This window comes from Chiloscyllium punctatum, chromosome 13 (assembly GCF_047496795.1).
Source record: "Chiloscyllium punctatum isolate Juve2018m chromosome 13, sChiPun1.3, whole genome shotgun sequence".
Lineage (NCBI taxonomy): Eukaryota > Metazoa > Chordata > Chondrichthyes > Orectolobiformes > Hemiscylliidae > Chiloscyllium > Chiloscyllium punctatum.
Genome location: NC_092751.1, coordinates 36,564,866 through 36,583,167, shown reverse-complemented (window position 1 = coordinate 36,583,167; position 18,302 = coordinate 36,564,866). Strand labels below are relative to the sequence as shown.

General features: G+C 44.5%; 3 non-coding genes across 3 annotated transcripts; all 3 read left to right on the top strand.

The window, feature by feature from the left end:
• The first annotated feature begins 12,076 nt into the window (after positions 1–12,076).
• On the top strand, positions 12,077–12,149 carry trnav-cac (transfer RNA valine (anticodon CAC)). Its single transcript has one exon. It is a non-coding gene; the product is annotated as a tRNA-Val (tRNA).
• Positions 12,150–15,042: 2,893 nt separating this feature from the next.
• trnav-cac (transfer RNA valine (anticodon CAC)) lies at positions 15,043–15,115 on the top strand. Its single transcript has one exon. It is a non-coding gene; the product is annotated as a tRNA-Val (tRNA).
• Positions 15,116–17,952: 2,837 nt separating this feature from the next.
• On the top strand, positions 17,953–18,025 carry trnav-cac (transfer RNA valine (anticodon CAC)). Its single transcript has one exon. It is a non-coding gene; the product is annotated as a tRNA-Val (tRNA).
• Positions 18,026–18,302: the final 277 nt, after the last annotated feature.

The following is an 18,302-nucleotide window of genomic DNA, read 5'->3' as shown; positions in this document are numbered from 1 at the left end:
CTTCAGAATGCTACATTCGTCAAAAGGTCACTGTGGCAGGATGGGATAAGAACAGTGGAATGCTCCTGCACCAATTAGCAGAGTCAGACTGAGGCTGAAAGGTTACTACGGCAGGCTGAGATAATAACAATTAATAAAGTCAGCCTCGCCTACTAAATATTATCATGGCAGTTTGGGAAACGTCGTGACAGGACATACTTAGGACATGAATTTAAATAATTAATTGATAATAGAGTCAGCCTGCTCCAGACACTTGGAGCAGGATATGGCATTAAATATCTAATTAGTAGTTAGTAGAGTCAGCTTGGGACAGGACAACATTGTGATAGATGGGGGAGGTAAATATCTAATCATGACAGGTTAGTCTGGGATGGAGGTTCATTGTAGCACAGGTGGCAGGAGAATACTTAATAGTTACAGTAGAATAAATTAGGAAAAACAATAGTGGCAGAAGTAGAACGATAATGGGAATTAGCACCATTGGTTTATTGTATAGCTGGAGTGAGGTAATTCTGACTAACACAGTTGGCATTCTGATAAACTAACAAGATATGATTAAAGAAAAAGGTATAACGTGATGGAGTTTAATTCAGATGCATGTGAGGTGCTGAATTTTGGGAAAGCAAATCTCAGCAGGACTTATACACTTATTGGAAAGTCCCTAGGGAGTGTTTCTGAACAAAGAGACCTTGGAGTGGAGGTTCATAGCTCCTTGAAAGTGGAGTCGCAGGTAGATAAGATAGTGAAGAAGGCATTTGGTATGCTTTCCTTTTTTGGTCAGAGTGTTGAGTACAGGTGTTGGGAGGGCATGTTGCGGCTGTACAGGACATTGCTTAGGCCACTGTTGCAATATTGCGTGCAATTCTGGTGTCCTTCCGATCGGAAAGATGCTGTGAAACTTGTAAGGGTTCAGAAAAGATTCACAAGGATGTTGTCAGGGTTGGAGGATTTGAGCTATAGGGAGAGGCTGAACAGGCTGGGGCTGTTTTCCCTGGAGCTTCGGAAACTGAGGGGTGACCCCATAGAGATTTACAAAATTATGAGGTGCATGGAAAGGATAAACCGACAAAATATTTTCCCTGAGGTTCGGGCAGTCCAGAACTAGAGGGCATAGGTTTAGTGTGAGAGGGTTAAGATATGAAAGAGACCTAAGGGGTAAACTTTTCACACAGAGGGTGGTACGTGAATGGAATGAGCTGCCAGAGGATGTGGTATTTTCACGCTGCACATCTCAATGACTCTATGACTCTATGCCATGGACCCTGAGGTTCGTGCGAGTCAAAATTTTGTTTTCTGAATGTCACTGTTTTTGTTTGCCAATAAAAGATCTCCTTGAAAAACTCCCCATCTCCTGGTGATTGTCGACATCTTCTCGATGACAACCGCAACTTTGGGTGCAGTAAAATTGTGGCGAGTGCAGCTCTGTGGCGCAATGGAAACCGTGTTAGATTTCTACAAATTTGGGAACTTTGCAATTCAATGTTTGTGGGTTTGAACTGCACTAGAATTGGAGTTAAATTCAGTTTTCAGCTGGACCATTGAGTGTTGTGCTGATTCATCGCCAATTCCTATCGTCTGGAGTTCTCATCCCTGCTACTGACCAGAGGAAATTCATTACCTTCTTGGTTGTGAGTTTTTACAGAATCATATCGTTTGAATAATGATCAGATCAGAATCAGATGCTCATCGGCAAAACCTGCAAATTTCGTGCAGAAACCCACTGTGCAACGTGTTCTTCGATGTCCGAATGGTGAAGAATATTGATGGATGCAATATGTATCATGTTACCTGTATGAACAGAAATTTTCGATTGCTTAAATGTCTTTATCGCATTGTATGACAGGTTGTTATGGATGAGCTGGGTAAAGACATTGACATGTTTGGTCAGCCATGATCATATCAAATGGCGGATAGACAGTGAGAGAATTAATCCCACGCTGTTGGTCTCATTTTTCTCACAAACCAGTTAGTCAACGAACTGAGCTAACCGACTTCCATTAAATGCAGAGCTAAACCAAACAGATCAGTGCATTTGAATTATATAATATTTCATGTCGAATGAGCTGCTGCACCTTCCAACTCTTTTAGCTCTTCTTACACTTAACATTTTCAATTGCAGGTGTTATGCAATTTCTTTCCGATGAATGTTAACCACTTCCAGAGTGTTTCCCTTTTGCACCCCCATCCAGGCAGCCCAGAATCACTGTCGCTGTTTAATTCACTCCTTGTGTGCCTGCACGCGCTTTTCGAATATTCTGGAATCAGCTCCTAAAATGTTTTTATTTCTGAAAATTCATCTCCGACTGCAATAACTCTCAGAATATAAGATGCCTGACCAAAATTATTTCCCGTGCCCTGTTGGGTTTGAAGTTCTAACGTCTAGTTTCCACTCACTGAAACGAGGAAACTTCCCTCATATTTACTCTTAAGATCTTCACATTAGCTGGATAACCTCTATTCGAACACAACTAAGTCTCTCCTGATTTCTCCCGCATTATTCTTTATCTATGCCATCATCCCATTAAACCGCCTCTTTTCTTTTCTGGTGGCTTTATCTCCCAGTAAACCTCATTTCCTTCATTTCGAACAACATGGTGTCATGGGCGTGTCATTCCTAATGTCTTTGTATTTCAGTAAACGGTGCCCGTGTCATTATTTATGTCCTTATATCCCTGCAAATTTCAACCTGAGAAAGGATGCTGGGTCGAATTCAATGCATGAAAACTCACCACTAAGCTGTGCAATCTTATTACCGAAACAGGAAAGGTGGAAGCAATTTCAATTACAGCTGCAACAGAATCGGGTCAAATCCCAGTCACATACTTGACTGTTGTTCTTATAGTTATTTCTTCTCTACGTGTGCTGAAGTTACACCGTGAGGGATCAATTACTATTGCCAGGCATACATAAGGGGGCGTATGAAATGCTGAGGTTGTGAGACCAGAGCAGGTTTTTATTGACATAGACCATTCACTGTTCGAATATCAGTCTTAGGAATTAGACAGAGAGCGATTTTAAGCAAAATTTGAGCAGTGACGTTTACGCCATGACGTAATACCAAATTGTGTGGTTACTTTGTTGTTTACCTCATTTGTGTGTTTTGCCTCATTGAGGATTTTGAAATTATCTTCTCTATACAAAAGTTTCGTACTTTTGCACCATTATACAAAAGATGCAGTACAATAACACCCAACGCTGTTTCAGTCTACTTGTACAGATATTGACCCCTGGAAACAGCACTATGCACTCGCCTCGAGTCTGGAAAATAATTTGTTACATTCCCATTCTTGTGGCTCTTTTCTTTACATCGGCTTCTGTTCTTCACAGAATCCGATTCAGCAGATCTTCTCACTGAGTCATGACTTTGTATGTGTTCAGATCATGTGAGCAGAATATCACAGTCCATAACCCAGAAGTCAGACCATACTCAGGGAACCGTACTCTGCTCTAGATCATTTCATGAACACCAGGAAGAAATATGTATGATCTTCAAAATTTACTCACCTGTTTTTCAGAAGCAAGATAAACAATTCCAAGTTTCTGCTTTTGTTGTCACACCGACAAGGTTGTAATTGCTGGAACCAGTTGAGACTGTCCGCTCTTCCACATCAATTTTCTCCCCACGAAGTGTTAAGGTGATGGTCTGAATGGGATTCTTCTAAAAAGAAGAATCTTTTTATCGATTGATTTCTGGTTTAGGGCAGACCAGGCTCCCGCTGGGCCTCTATGTTAGCACTGATCACAGCAGTTTCCCGCAGTCTTCAGCGTTTTTGTAGCAAGTACCTTCGAGGATGACATCAAAAGATATTTGCTGTTACTGTCTCTACCAATAGAGACGGCTCTATCAATGGAGGCAGCTCAGTCCGCTGGGATGGGATAATTTCTGCAGTGTGTCCTGCGGATCAGATACAGTGCACTTTATCATTCAAATCATACAGAGTGAGAGCGCTCGAAAAGGCCAAGCGAGATTTCCCCACAGGAGTTTATTGTAGGTGTAACAATAGCAGTGGCACTCCCCTAACCGAGGAAAGAACAGTCTCAGAAGTCCATTTGGCAAGTTTACTTTTCAGACTCTGGTCACCATGCTCCACGATCCCTGCAGCCTGTGGGCAATAAGCACAATGAAGTTGGTGGTGGATCCCAAAATGAAAGTATAATTCTTCATTAATTTCTCCAATAACATGGGGGTGGGGGTGGGGGTGGGGGGGCATTGTCAGAAGGTAGACAAAATCAAATACCAAAGCAGGTTATAATCTCCATGAGTAATATATTTACAACAGTTTTAGCAGTAGTGTTGGAATTGGGGTAAGTTTCAACCCATCAAGGAAAAGAAAATCAACAATGACCAAAACATAATTATAATGCTGACACCTTTGCAACTCAATGAAGTCTTTAAACATCTTTTGCAGTTGGCATTAGGTGGTCAGAGGTCGACTCACTCTTGTTAGAGAACATAGAACATAGAAAGTACAGCACAAAACAGGCCCTTTCATCCACGATGTTCTGCCGAGATTTAATCCTAATGTAAAATATATTAACAACCTACACACCCCTCAATTCACTGCTATCCATGTGCAAGTCTAGAAGTTGCTTAAATGCCCCCAATAACTCTGCTTCCACCACTACCACTGGTAACGTTTTCCATGCATCCACAGCTCTCTGTGTTAAAACAAAAACTACTTCTGACATCTCCTTTATACCTTCCTCCTAATATCTTCAAACTATGAGTTCTCATACAAGTCAATCTTGTCCTGGGGAAAATACTCTAGCTATTGACTCTATCTATTCCTCTCATTATTTTGTACACCTCTATCAGGTCTCCTTTCTTTCTCCTTCTCTCCAGAGAGATGTCTGAACATATTCAACATTTTTTTTTCATAAGCGGAGCCCTCCAGAGCAAGCAGAATCCTGGTAAACATTCTTTGCACCCTCTCCCAAGCCTCTGTATGTTTCCTACAGTAGGGCGATCAGAACTGGACACAATATTTCAAGTATTGCTTCACCAGGAACTTGTAGAGCTGCAGCAAAACCTCACGGCTCTTCAACTCTATCCCCCCCGTTGATGAAAGCCAAAACTCCATGTGCTTTCTTAACAATCTTATCCACTTATATTGCAACTTTGAGGGATCTATGTACTTGCATATCCAAATCCCTCTGTTCCTCCACACTGCCTTAAATCCTGTCTTTAATCCTATATTCAGCATTCGAGCTCCACCTTCCAACATGCATCATTTCGCATTTATCCAGGTTGAACACAATCTGCCATTTCTCAGCCCAGCTCTGCATTCTGTCTATGTCGCGCTGCAGCCTACAGTAGCCATTCATACTATCGCTGACACCTCCAAACTTTATGTCATCTGCAAATTTAACAACCCTCCCCTCAACCTACTCATCCAAGTCATTTAAAAAAACTACAAAAAGCAGAGGCCCAAGTACAGAAGCCTGGGAGACCCCACTCAACACTGACGTCTAGGCAGAATACTTTCTATCTACAGCCACTCTCTGCCTTCTATCAGCCAGCCAGTTCTATGTATATCTGTTTAATGCCTGGAAACAGAGTGTTGATGGAGGGTTGTCTGTTTATGTCTGATTAATGGTCAGTGATAGGGGGTGGTGCAGGGTTGTGGGTGTTTTTCTGTATATATCTGCTTAATGACACGAGACAGACTGGTGGTGGTCGAATGCTGTGTGTGTGTATTTATGTGCATATCTGCTCAATGGAAGGATAACAGGGCAGTGGTGGAGGGTTGTGTGTGTGTGTGTTTCTGTGTATATCTGCTTAATGGCACGAGATAGGGTTGTCCTGGAGGGGTGTGCCGATGATTCTGTGTATATCTATTTAAGTGCTGGAGACAGGGTGGTGGTGTGTGTGTTTCTGTGTATATCTGTTCAGTGGCAGGAGACAAGGTGGTCATGAAGGGTTGTGTGTGTGTTCCTGCATAGACCTGCTCAATGGCAGGAGGCACGTTGTTCATGGAATGTTGTGCTTGCATGTGTGTTTCTGCGTGAATCTATTTAATTGCAGGAGATAGGGTGGTGGTGGAGGATTGTGTTTGCATGTGCGTTTATGTGTATATCTGTTTAAAGGCAGTAGGCAGGGTGTTCGTAGAAGTTTGTGTGTGTATATTTTCGTGTATAACTGTTTGATGAGAGGAGACATGGTGGTCAAGGAGGTTTGAGTGAGTGTGCGTGTGTGTTTCTGTGCATATGTGCTTAATGGCACGAGACAATTTGGTGTGTGTATGTTATTGTGTATATCTGTCCAATGGCAGGAGGCAGGGTGTTCATGGAGTGTTGTGCATATGGGTGTTTCTGCGTATATCCTTTATAATGGCAGGAGACAGGGTGGTGGTGGAGGATATATGTCTGTGTTTCTGTGTCTAAGTGCTTATTGGTAGGAGACATGTTGGTGGTGGAGGTTTGTGTGTGTGTGTTTCTGTGCATATCTGTAAAATGGCAGGAGACAGGGTGGTGGTGGTGGAGGGGTGTGTGTGTGTTTCTGTGTATATCTGTTTAATACCAGGAGACAGAGGGTTGTTGGAGGGTTGTCTGTTTTTTTTTCTGTGTCTGTCTGTTTAATGCTGGTGTTAGGGTGGTGGTGCAGGGATGTGTATGTTTTTCTGTAAGTCTCTGCTTAATGACGGGAGACAGACTGGTGGTGGTGGAGGGTTGTGTGTGTCTGTTTCTTTGTATATCTGATTAATTGCAGGAAACAGTGTGGCGGTGGAGCATTCTGTATGTATGTGTGTTTCTGTGTATATCTGTTTAAGGGCAGGAGACAGGGTGATGGGAGAGGGATGTGTGCGTGTTTCTGTGTATATCTGTTTTATGGGCTGGAGAGAGTGTGGTAGTGGAGGGTTGTGCGTGTGTGTTTCTGTGTATATCTGGTGAACGGCAGGAAACGGGGTGGTGATAAAGAGATGTGTATGTGTGTGTGTGTTTGTGTGTTTGTGTATATACCTGCTTAAAGGCAGGAGACAGGTGGTCGTGGAGAGTTTCGTGTCTGTCTTCCTGTATCTATGTGCTTACTGGCAGGAGACAGGGTGGTGGTGGACGGTTGTGTATGCATGTGCGTTTTTGCGTATATCCGTTTAAGGTCAGTAAGCAGGGTGTTCATAGAACATAGAATATAGATCATTATGGTGCAGTACAGGCCCTTCGGCCCACAATGTTGCACCGACCTGTCATTCCAATCTGAAGCCTATCTAACCTACACTATTCCATGTACATCCATATGCTTGTCCAATGACGACATAAATTTACTTAAAGTTGGCAAATCTACTACCATTGCAGGCAAAGCATTCCATACCCTTACTACTCTCTGAGTAAAGAAACTACCTCTGACATCTGTCCTATATCTGTCACCTCTCAATTTAAAGCTATGCCCCTCGTGCTCGCCGTCACTATACTTGGAAAAAGGCTCTCCCTCTCCACCCTATCTAATTCTCTGATTATCTTATATGTCTCTATTGAGTCACATCTCAAACTTCTCTCCAACGAAAACAGCCTCAAGTCCCTCAGACTTTCCTCAGACGACCTTCTCTCCATACCAGGCAAGATCCTAGTAAATCTCTTCTGCACTCTTTCCAAAGCATACTTCGTATACTTCTTATATTGCGGTGACCAGAACTGTACACAATACTCCAAGTGCGGCCGCACCAGAGTTTTGTACAGATGTAGCATAACCTCATGGTTTCAGAACTCGATCCCTATATTAATGCCTTCCTAACAACACAGTCAACCTGGGTGGCAACTTTCAAGGATCTGTGTACCTGGACACCGAGATCTCTCTGCTCATCTACACTACCAAGAATCTTATCATAAGCCCAGTACTTTGAATTGCTTTTCCTCCGACCAAAGTGCATCACCAATCACTTGTCCACATTAAACTCCATTTGCCACCTCACAGCCCAGCTCTGCAGCTTACCTATGTCTCTCTGTAACCTACAACATCTTTCGTCACTATCCACAACTCCACCGACCTTAGTGTTGTATGCAAATTTACTAACCCACCCTTCTCCTCCCTCATCCAGGTCGTTTATAAAAATGATGAGCAGCAGTGGACCCAACACCAACCCTTGCGGCACATCACTAGTAACTGAACTCCAGATGAACATTTCCCATCAACCACCACCCTCTGTCTTCTTTCAGCAAGTCAATTACTGATCCAACCTGCTATATCTCCTACAATCCCATTCCTCCGCATTTTGAACGATAGCCTACTGTGGAGAACCTTATCAAATGCATTGCTGATATCCATATACACCACATCATCCAGTTTACTCTCATCTACCTGTTTGGTCACTTTCTCAAAGAACTCAATACGGTTTGTGAGGCACGACTTAACCTTCACAAAACAGGGTGACAGGGTGGTGGAGGGTTGTGTATGTTTCTGTGTATACCTGTTTAAAGTCAGTAGACAGGGTGTTCGTAGAAGGTTATATGTGTGTTTCTGTGTATATCTGTTAAATGGTAGGTGACAGGGTGGTGGTCGAGGTTGGTGTGTGTGTGTTTCTGTGTATATCTGCTTAATGGCAGGCAACAAGATGTTGGTCGGGGGTTTTGTGTGTGTTTGTGTGTGGGTGTTTCTGTGTGTATCTGTTTAATGGCAAAAAACAATGTGGTGGTTAACAGTTGTGTGTTTGTGCATTTATACGTATATCTGTTTAATCGCAGGGGACAGGGTTGTGGTGGAGGGTTGTGTGTGTGTGTTTCTGTGCATGTCTGTTTAATGGCAGGAGACAGGGTGATGGTGTCGAGATTAGTTTGTGTTTCTGTTTATATCGGTTTAATCGACAGAGAGAGTGTGATGTTGGAGGGTTGTGTCTGTGTGTGTTTATGTGTATGTCTGATTAACGGCAGCAAACGGGGTGGTGGTGGAGGGTTCTGTATATGTGTGTGTTTCTGTGTATATCTGTTTAGTGGCAGGAGAAATGGTTGTGGTTCAATTGTAGAGTCCGTGTTTGAATGTATATCCACTTAGTGGCATAAATAAGGTTGTGGTGGAGGACTGTGTGTGTGGGTTTCTGCATGTATCTATTTAATGGCTGCTGACAGGGAGGTAGTGGGGGGTTTGTGTGTTTCTATATATATATATTGAATTGTAGGAGACAGGCTGGCAATGGAGGGTTGTGTGTGTGCTTCTGTGTATATCTGTTTTAGGGCAGGAGACAGGGTGATGGTTGAGGGTTGTGTGTGTGTATTTCTGTGTATATCTGCTCAATGGCACGAGAACAGTGTGGTGGTGGAGGGTTGTGTGTGTGTGTGTGTGTGTGTGTGTGTGTGTGTGTGTATGTGTGTGTGTGTGTTTCTGTGTATATCAGTTTAATGCCAGGAGACAGAGTGTTGGTGTAGGGTTGTCGGTGCGTTTGTTTGTGCCAGTCTCTTTAATGGTAGTTGATAAGGTAGTGGTGCAGGGTTGTGTGTGTTTTTCTGTATATATCTGCTTAATGACAGGAGACAGACTGGTGTTCGTGGAGGGTTGTGTGCATGTGTGTTTCTGTGTATATCTGTTTAATGCCAGGAGACAGGGTGGTGCTGAAGATATGCGTGTATGTTTCTGTGTACATCTGTTTAGTTGCAGGAGACAGGGTGTTGGAGGAGGATAGTGTGTGTGTATCTGTGTATGTATGTTTAATTTCAGGAGACAGGGTGGTGGTGGAGGGATTTGTATATGTGTTACTGTATATATCTGTTTATGGGTCGGAGATGGGGTGTCTTGGAGGTTTGTGTGCGCGTGTGTGTTTCTGTGTATATCTGTTTAAGGACTGGTGACAGGGTGGTGGTGGAGGGTTGTGTGTGTATTTCTGTATATCTCTGCTGAATAATAGGAGAACAAGGTGGTGATGGAGGATTGTGTGTGTGTGTTTCTGTGCATATCTTATTAATGGCAGGAAACAGGGTGGTGATGGAGGATTGTGTGTGTATTTCTGTGTGCACCTGTTTAATAGCAGGAGACAGGGTGTTCGTTGAGTGTTGTGTGCGTGTGTTTCTGTATATATATATTTAAGGGCTGCAGACAGGGTGGTGGTGGAGGGTAGGGTGCGTGCGTGTTTAATGACAGGAGACAGTGGTGGAGGAGGAACGTGTGTGTGTTTCTGTGTTTAACTGCTTAATGACAGGAGACAGGGTGGTGCTGGAAATATGTGTGTCTGTTTCTGTATGTATCGGTTTAATTGCAGGACACGGTGGTGGAGGAGGCTGGTGTGTGTGTGTGTTTCTGCGTAAATCTATTTAATGGCAAGACACAGTGTGGAGTGGAGGGTAGAATGTCTGTGTTTCTGTGTCTATGTGCTTACTTGCAGGAGACAGGATGGCGGTGGAGGGTTGTGTTAGTATGAGTGTTTCTTTGTATATCTGTTTAATGGCAGGAGACAGGGTGGTGACCGAGAGTTGGGTGTGTTTGTTTCTGTGTATATCTGTTTAATGGCAGGAGACAGGGAGTTGGTCGAGGGTTGTGTATGTGCATTTCTGTGAATATCCACTCAATGGCAGGAGACAGGGTGGTGATGGAGGGATGTGTGTGTGTTTCTGTCTATATCTGTTTAATGGCAGGAGACAGGGTGGTCGTGGAGGGTTGTGCATGTGTGTGTTTCTGTGTATATCTATTTAATTCCTGAGGACAGGGTGGTGGTGGAGAGATGTGTCTGTGTTTCAGTGCATATCTGTTTAATGACAGGAGACAAGGTGGTGGTAGGGCGATGTATGGGTCTGTGTTTCTGTGTATATCCGTTTAATGGCAAGAGACAGGGTGGTGGTGGAGGGAGTATGTGCGTGTTTCTGTGTATGTCTGTTTAATTGCAGGAGACAGGGTGGTGGTAGAAGGTGGTGTATGCGTGTTTCTCTGTATATCTGAAAAATCGTAGGAGACAGGGTGGTGATGGAAGTTTGTGTGTGTTTGTGTTCCTGTGTATATCTGTTTAATGAAAGGAGACAGGGTGGTGGTGGAGGGTTGCTGTATGTTTCTGTAAATTTCTGTTTAATAGCAGCAGACAGTGTGGTGGTGGAGGATGGTGAGTGTGTGTTTCTGTGTATAACTGTTTAATAGCCGGAGACAGGGTGGTGCTGGAATTTTGTGTGTGTATTTCTGTACATATCTGTTTAATTACAGGAGACAGGTGGAGGGTTGCGTGTGTGTTTCTGTGTATACCTGCTCAATGACAGGAGACAAATTGGGTGTCAAGGATTGTGTGTGTGTGTGTTCCTGTGTATGTCTGTTTAATTGCAGGAGACAGCGTGGTGGTGAAGGATTGTGTGTGTGTTTCTGTGTATGTCTATTTAATGGCAAGAGACAGGGGGATGGTGTCGAGATGTGTGTGTGTTTCTTTTTATACCTGTTTAATTGCCTGTGAGTGTGTGATGGTAGACCATTGTGTGTGTGAGTGTGTGTGCGTGTGTTTCTGTGTAGATCTGTGTAATGGCAGGAGACAGTGTGGTCGTGAATGATTGTGTGTGTGTGTGTTTCTGTTATATTTGTTCAATGGCAAGAGACAAGAAGGTGTTTTAGAGATTTGTGTGTGTGTGTTTCTGTGTATATCTGCTTATTGTTCGGAGGCAAAGTGTTGGTGCAGGGTTGTGTGTGTATGTGCTTCTGTGTATATCTGCTTGATAGCGTGAGACAACGTGGCGGTGGAGGCTTGTGTTTTGTGTTTTCGTGTATATCTGATTAGTGGCAAGAAACAGTGTTTTGGTGGAGAGTTGTGTGCGTTTCTGTGTATATCTGCTTATTGGCAAGAGACAGGGTAGTGGTGGAAGGTTGTGTGCTGGTGTTTCTGTCAATAACAGTTTAATAACAGGAGACAGGTATTGGTGCAGGTTGGTGTGCATGTTTTTCTGCATTTTACGTGAACCGTACAATTTGCTGCAGAGACATTCACACCTGGACACGAGCCACATTGAGAATAACTGAGTTGGAAACGTTTTGGAACTGACTTGGAAGAGTGTTTTTTTTAACGTTTTCAAGATGTCAATTACGCTGAACAGCAACGCGCGATTGGAAACAGAAAGGTGAACGGTACAATGGCTTCAACTATCAGTGCTGAATGCCACTGAGCCCACGCAGGGACAGCCGAAGCCTGTTTCTGTAGTGTAGTGGTCATCACGTTCGCCTCACCCGCGAAAGGTCCCCAGTTCAAAACTGGGCAGAAACTGCTTTGTTCTTCAACTGCAGCCTTTTACATGGACAAGAACGGAGCTTACTTGCTTGCTTTCCCATCTGCAAACCTGCCTTCGAGTTTGCTTGAACAAATCTGCTCTCGTCGTGAAATGCAATGCAGTTCCATTTACTAACAGTGCAAAGCATTGTAAAGTTTTTCTCCAACCTGGTTCTGATCATATGCCATTCTGTTTGAGAGTGTAGTTACCCCCTTTTGATCCTTCCACGAAAAGCATTACCGCATTTGCATTCCTTGCGCAGGCGGCCCGGTTCAAAGACAGGGAAGAAGCCGATGCGCTGGTGTCACAATGCACCACGGATTCCTGAGCTAATCTGTCTGTCAAATGTATCCCAACGTCGTCTCTGAAAGAGCTCATTTGGAAGGTGTCTGTCGTTATTCAACGTGCGAGAGTTGGCACCAGAGATCCTGAATCATGTTTTGGAGCAGTTCGCACGTTGGTGGCTCATTCAATCAGCAACAGCAATTAAAGAAATTACACTCTCAGAGGAACCTCTGGACCTGTGCTTGCATAGCGTCGCTAGTATTAAGGTGCGCCCCGAGATCTAAGCCACGTTGGAACTGAAACGTAGGAATCGACAGAGAGACTACAGAATGACATCGCATCCATTTGGTTTTCTTGAAATCACTGACGAGCAGGAAAACGTAAACGGGAGGGCGACTGGGGAAATGTGGCAGTTGCAGCTCTGGTGAAACTCCTTCTTTGTGATTCACTCAGCAACCAGACACGTGAAGGTGAATCAGGCGTGAGAGCTCTTCACATCGTGAACAAAAAGCAATCAAGGGCAGTTAGCACCTCTTCCGGAGTGGGGGTGGGGTGAGGTAATTACCTTTTGACTTGTGTTACTATGTTCAGAAACTGCCTTTTAGATTGAGGTGAAAAGAAACTGCATTTCTAAAAAGCACCATGGAATTTGTTAAATTCTATTGAGTCGCTTCTCATCGATTCCCACAGAGGTTTCCAACTCAGTTGGTATCCATGAGGCTCATGTCCAGGTGTGAACATCTCTGCAGCAAATTGCACGGTGAAGGTAAAAGGCAAGGAAAGTGGCATCTCGAACGGGCCCCGAGGTCAGACCTTCCTCACGATGCAATCTGTCGTTCTCGGATTGGAATGCGACCTCCGGTTTTAGGGTGGAACTTTCTTTGGGAACCTTATTCTGCAAAACAGACACAGTGACTGAAACTATGCTGCACGGTATGATTTGGGACACGGCCTGCTCAGCTTTGTGCATTTTCCCTGTCGGCCGGTGTGTTTCATGTTCCGTGTAAACGTGAAGTTGTCCTGTTTCGAGCAATGGGTGAAATCATTTAGCAAAGCAAGAATCCGAATTGCAGTAATGTCAAGCAGCTGATGGTAATTTGACCCAATCATAACCGATCATATATTCTCACGCACTCACAGATACATTTGTAGCTGAATCCAGTCTGAGACGATAGACTCAGCTTACCAGTGATTTTTGTCTGGATTGATGGGCTGTCATTATCTGCTGAGAAATTGATATTGTAGACGGGCACATCCGAGCAGCTGTGCGAGTCGGAGAGGGATCATGGAACCCTTTTCACGTGAGTTTGCATCGGTTGTTATGCAGGAGCATAATTGGAAGTGCAAGAAAATGATGAGATGGGCGTGTTGGTAGTGTCGCCGAGCGGTCTAAGGCGCTGGATTAAGGCTTTAGTCTCGACAGAAGCGTGGGTTCGAATCCCACCGCTGCCATTTCCTCTGAACAGCTCCATTGGCACCGCATTGAGGCTCCAGTCTCGACAGAGGCGTGCTTCGATCCCTGCTGCATTTCTGTTTAAAACAGAAGAAAAATGGGTTTGCTTCCCGGGGAATTGACTGCGGTGTGGGAAACTGCCGAATTTTCCAAAGTGCCTGTTCTGTCCTGATCGTGTTCGCCTCCCGCGGGGAAAATCGCAAGCAGCTCTACTGTTGCTTTCTGTTCCAGGCAAGTTGAGCTTTTACTGGAGCCGAATGGAGACTGTTATTTCATCGCTGTTGCGAAACAGAGTCCTACGGTGACTCGACTCGCCGTCATTCGGTTTTCTGGCCAATGAGAAAATCGTTCCAATCTATTTCGATGTCATATGTTTTTGAATTTCTCCCACTTTCTCCATTTCCGTCCTGGAGACATCGCAAGGGAAAGGTAATCTAATCGAGACTGCGATTGGTGAAATTCACTTTTTATGGCCCATTCTTATTATGTTCTTTCTTTGTGGCTTTGCAGCATTGTCTGGGAAGTGGTGGTGCACTCAGGCTCCAGTATGTTGGAAAGAGTAGTTTGGAATTGCCCTGTTGTTAGTTGTGTGATTACTTTATGGCTCATGCCCCCGGACTGTCTCACATTTAGCATTCATTCTCGCTGTGTCTGAAAATGCATTTGGTTTTCCAGTTTTGTTTGTGTTCCGTGTTAAATGCTTTCTGTTTTGCGATTCGCTCAATACATTACGAATTAACAGGGTTTCTGAGGTAACTTCCAGCTGCAAAAATCCTCAACTGAGAATCTGGGAAACTTTCACGGAGTATGGTCAGTCGGAGCAAAAGTAAGGATGTCGCTCGTTTCTGCAGTGTTTCACAATACTACCTTTCCGTGAGCAGTCGAAGAGACTCAATGATTTTGCCAGACTGCGACGGTAAGCTCCGCAAAAACGTAATTCTTTGAAGCAGGTGGGAGCAACACAACGTTATTGGGATTACACCACGTGGAAACAGATACTTCGGTGTATCATGTTCATGCTCAGCACATAGCCAAATTTAAACAAGTCCCCATTCAACAACGAGCTCATGGAAACAGAAAGGTGAAAGGTAGAATGGCTTCAGGTTTCAGTGCTGAATGCCACTGAGCCCCAGCAGACCCGTCAGAGGCCTGTTTCTGTAGTGTAGTGGTCATCACGTTCGCCTCACACGCGGAAAGTCCCCAGTTCGAAACTGGGCAGAAACAGCTTTGTTCTTCAACTGCAGCTTTTTACATGGACAAGACCGGAGCTGACTTGCTTGCTTTCCCATCTGCAAACCTGCCTTCGGGTTTGCTTAAACAAATCTGCTCTCGTCGTGAAATGCAATGCAGTTCCATTTACTAACAGTGCAAAGCATTGTAAAGTTTTTCTCCAACCTGGTTCTGATCATATGCCATTCTGTTTGAGAGTGTAGTTACGCCCTTCTGATCCTTCCGGTTCAAAGAGGGGGAGGAAGCCGATGCGCTGGTGTCACAATGCACCACGGATTCCTGAACTAATCTGTCCGTCAAATGTATCCCAAAGTCGTCTCTGAAAGACTTCATTTGGAAGGTGTCTGTCGTTATTCAACGTGCGAGAGTTGGCACCAGAGATCCTGAATCATGTTTTGGAGCAGTTCGCACGTTGGTGGCTCATTCAATCAGCAACAGCAATTAAAGAAATTACACTCTCAGAGGAACCTCTGGACCTGTGCTTTCATGGCGTCGCTAGTATTAAGGTGCGCCCCGAGATCTAAGCCACGTTGGAACTGAAACGTAGGAATCGACAGAGAGACTACAGAATGACATCGCATCCATTTGGTTTTCTTGAAATCACTGACGAGCAGGAAAATGTAAATGAGAAGGCGACTGGGGAAGTGTGGCAGTTGCAGCTCTGGTGAAACTCCTTCTTTGTGATTCACTCAGCAACCAGACACGTGAAGGTGAATCAGGCGTGAGAGCTCTTCACATCGTGAACAAAAAGCAATCAAGGGCAGTTAGCACCTCTTCCGGAGTGGGGGTGGGGTGAGGTAATTACCTTTTGACTTCTATCACTATGTTGAGAAACTGCCTTTTAGATTGAGGTGAAAACAAACTGCATTTCTAAAAAGCACCATGGAATTTGTTAAACTCTATTGAGACGCTTCTCATCGATTCCCACACAGGTTTCCGACTCAGTTGGTATCCATGAGGCTCATGTCCAGGTGTGAACATCTCTGCAGCAAATTGCACGGTGAAGGTAAAAGGCAAGGAAAGTGGCATCTCGAACCGGCCCCGAGGTCAGACCTTCCTCACGATGCAATCTGTCGTTCTCGGATTGGAATGCGACCTCCGGTTTTAGGGTGGAACTTTCTTTGGGAACCTTATTCTGCAAAACAGACACAGTGACTGAAACTATGCTGCACGGTATGATTTGGGACACGGCCTGCTCAGCTTTGTGCATTTTCCCTGTGGTCCGGTGTGTTTCATGTTCCGTGTAAACGTGAAAGTTGTCCTGTTTCGAGCAATGGGTGAAATCATTTAGCAAAGCAAGAAGCCGAATTGCAGTAATGTCAAGCAGCTGATGGTAATTTGACCCAATCATAACCGATCATATATTTTCACGCACTCACAGATACATTTGTAGCTGAATCCAGTCTGAGAAGATAGACTCAGCTTACCAGTGATTTTTGTCTGGATTGATGGGCTGTCATTATCTGCTGAGAAATTGATATTGTAGACGGGCACATCCGAGCTGCTGTGCGAGTCGGTGAGGGATCATCGAACCCTTTTCACGTGAGTTTGCATCGGTTGTTATGCAGGAGCACAATTGGAAGTGCAAGAAAAAGGCGAGCAGGGCGTGTTGGTAGTGTGGCCGAGCGGTCTAAGGCTGGGTTAAGGCTCCAGTCTCGACAGAGGCGTGGGTTCGAGTCCCACCGCTGCCATTTCTTCTGAACAGCTCCATCGGCACAGCTTGTTAAAATGCTGTTTCGATCCCTGCTGCATTTCTGTTTAAAACAGAAGAAAAATGGGTTTGCTTCCCGGGGAATTGACTGCGGTGTGGGAAACTGCCGAATTTTCCAAAGTTCCTGTTCTGTCGTGATCGTGTTCGCCTCCCGCGGGGAAAATCGCAAGCATCTCTGCTGTTGCTTTCTGTTCCAGGCAAGTTGAGCTTTTACTGGAACCGAATGGAGACTGTTATTTCATCGCTGTTGCGAAACAGAGTCCTACGGTGACTCGACTCGCCGTCATTCGGTTTTCTGGCCAATGAGAAAATCGTTCCAATCTATTTCGATGTCATATGTTATTGAATTTCTCCCACTTTCTTCATTTCCGTCCTGGAGACATCGGAAGGGAAAGGTAATCTAATCGAGACTGCGATTGGTGAAATTCACTTTTTATGGCCCATTCTTATTATGTTCTTTCTTTGTCGCTTTGCAGCATTGTCTGGGAGTGTGGTGGTGCACTCAGGCTTCAGTATGTTTGAAAGAGTAGTTTGGAATTGCCCCGTTGTTAGTTGTGTGATTACTTTATGGCTCATGCCCCCGGACTGTCTCACATTTAGCATTCATGCTCGCTGTGTCTGAAAATGCATTTGGTTTTCCAGTTTTGTTTGTGTTCCGTGTTAAATGCTTTCTGTTTTGCGATTCGCTCAATACATTACGAATTAACAGGGTTTCTGAGGTAACTTCCAGCTGCAAAAATCCTCAACTGAGAATCTGGGAAACTTTCACGGAGTATGGTCAGTCGGAGCAAAAGTAAGGATGTCGTTCGTTTCTGCAGTGTTTCACAATACTACCTTTCCCGTGAGCAGTCGAACAGACTAAATGATTTTGCCACAGACTGCGACGGTAAGCTCCGCAAAAACGTAATTCTTTAAAGCAGGTGTGAGCAACACAACGTTATTGGGGTACACCACGTGGATACAGATACTTCGCTGTATCACGTCCATGCTCAGCACATAGCCAAATTTAAACAAGTCCCCATTCAACAACGAGCTCATGGAAACAGAAAGGTGAAAGGTGGAATGGCTTCAGGTTTCAGTGCTGGATGCCACTGAGCCCCAGCAGGGACAGCAGAGGCCTGTTTCTGTAGTGCAGTGGTCATCACGTTCGCCTCACACGCGAAAGGTCCCTAGTTCGAAACTGGGTAGAAACAGCTTTGTTCTTCAACTGCAGCCTTTTACATGGACAAGAACGGAGCTGACTTGCTTGCTTTCCCATCTGCAAACCTGCCTTCGAGTTTGCTCAAACAAATCTGCTCTCGTCGTGAAATGCAATGCAGTTCCATTTACTAACAGTGCAAAGCATTGTAAAGTTTTTCTCCAACCTGGTTCTGATCATATGCCATTCTGTTTGAGAGTGTAGTTACCCCCTTCTGATCCTTCCACGAAAAGCATGACCGCATTTGCATTCCTTGCGCAGGCGGCCCGGTT